The following is a 2,577-nucleotide window of genomic DNA, read 5'->3' as shown; positions in this document are numbered from 1 at the left end:
TATATATATAAAGTTATATTCTAGCATATGATGTGCTAAGAAAAGATGTCTAAGGGATTGTATAAGACCTCCAAGATGTCGAGTACGTTGTGTGGCGATTTGAGGATACCATAACTTCTAGGGCATACCCTTGGGATGTTATAGTTGGTTCCTGCTGAACCGCTGTTGCTGTTGTCCCGTGGCTGCTACTGCTGAGCCGCTGTTGTTGTTGTCCCGTGGCTGCTGCTACTGCTTGGAGAATTAGAGAAGAAGAGGATATGGGGCGAGGGATAAGGGAGGAGAAGAGGGAAAAGAGAGGGGAGGCTGGAGAGAGAGGAGACACCTGCCAGAGAGAGGAGGGTCGGCGGCTAGAGAGGGAGAGAGAGGGGAAGTATAGGATAATTTACTAGAGATTAGGTCTTTTAGTGTAAAAATAGGGAGAAATAGGAGATTTAATAACAATTGTTGGATTAATTAATATGAGCGGTTAGGATTTGATCTAGGATTTAACTTAAAGGATGAATGGCTGAGATTAACAGATTAAATCTTAAAATCAGATTGAATTGGATACGGGATGGCCAAAATTGCAATAAAATTTGCTAGAATTGAAAGCAAATGGTGTTTAAAATTGAAATTGGAGCTGTTAGAATTGAAATAAATTGGAATAAAAATGGGTTACAATTTAAATGATTTTGAGGAAAAATAAGGAATTGCTATCCAATTAAAATACTACATATATAAAAACATTTTTATATAATGAGAATCACTTAAATTTTAAAACATTTGAATGAAATAATTATTTATTTATTAAGAATTTTTAAAAATGTTTTAATAGTATTTACAATAATTTAATAAAGTAAACATACTAAATATATGATTTTATGAAAAATCGACTAAAATTCTAAAACTTAAAACAAACTTTAAACACGTATTTAATCGAATAGCATTCCTAAATATGGTTAAAGGTTGGTCAAAATTTGGTGTCAACAAGGATATTGCTATTAGAAACCCTAAATTGCTAGATGTGGAGGTTTTCATCTCATGAGACAACATCTATATTGGGAACCCAGACTTGCTAAATGTGAGGGCCCTCTTTTGGGAAACCGTACTTACTTGACCTGAGGCCCCTACACTCATTTTTAATTTTCACTCGGTGCTAAGCTCAAACTCCCTTTTAAAACATCTTTAAGCATTTACTTAACATTGATTCATAAAATGGGTTTTAGGGACTTAATTCCTCATATATCATATAGCTCAAAGGTTGCTAAGATGAGAATGTCCTTTCATAGTAGAACCTACATTATGTGAGAATGACCTTTCAAATTATCATACCTTGTTCATAACATAGTCTAGTTTAGAGTACACTTGAGAAAACCTTTCAAGAGTCTCACTTTCACTAAATTATCATAAACCTTATTCATTCATACATTCGTGTATATACATATGTGAGAAAGTCTTTCACATAATCATCTTTAGACAACATATGTTCATACTTCACTAGTCATATACTTTTCATGCATAATAAGATATAAAGGTGTATATATGAATTATTCTTTCAATCAACACCCTAAATATATCATACTCATAGTTATGCATGGGGTGTGTGTACATATTGGTCCTTATAATGACATAATAGCATCAACATTGATATTGAGGGAAATTTCCCTTTAAAGGATCACAACACATTTACGATATCCTCAAGTCATGAACAACTCACATATAGAGCATGTGGGGATTCTAGACCACACACCCATATTTCATCATAGAAGACAAGGGCACATTCAACATTTGGATAGACAAATCCTAACATGTATAAGATCGCACATTCATAATCACATGGGGATCACATAGGTAGGGTTCATTCCACACTAGTAATTAGCACAATTAAACATATAGACCTTACCTTACCCTAACATTCTCATACACATTATACTTCACATTATCAATACACTTTAAGCATGATACTAACATTGAGGCCTACATACATAACCTTTATGGAACACCTTCATACCCATGTTCATCATAATAACAATTCACTTTACATCGATTGCCCTCAAGTCCATGATCAGAACATGTATAGATAGACAAGAAGTAAACATCGCCACCACAAGTGGACCAAACCATACAACATCAATTCCAATATTATAGACAAGAAGTTAGGTTAACTTTTCAATTCTCCAAGCCATGATCAACATAGATCAATTCTCAAAAATTCATAATCAATAGTGAAAGATAGCAATAAAATTCAATAATACATCACAATCTAAGCTTAATTCCATTAAAATCTAGTCAAGATCTCAAAACTCACTTTCTAGGCTAAATTGAGAGTTTAGAGAGATCATGGGTTCTTCAAGGAATTTCACTGAAAATCATCTTAAAACCTTGATGAAACATTAATTCATCTTTACAATGTCTTTGAAAATAATTTGACAATGAACCCATGCTTAGATTGGAAATTGGGAAATTTGATCATTCAAACTCTTTGAAAAATCATTGATAGAACTCCTTGAATGAAAGTTTATTCAAGAATCAAGAGTTACCGTACCTTATTGATTGATGACCCATGAAAATTGAAGAAGAAATCAATCGAAACTTATA

The sequence above is a fragment of the Solanum pennellii genome, chromosome 7 (genome assembly GCF_001406875.1).
Source record: "Solanum pennellii chromosome 7, SPENNV200".
NCBI classification, from domain to species: Eukaryota; Viridiplantae; Streptophyta; class Magnoliopsida; order Solanales; family Solanaceae; genus Solanum; species Solanum pennellii.
The sequence above is the reverse complement of the archived record's forward strand: the minus strand, read 5'-3'. Positions refer to the sequence as shown.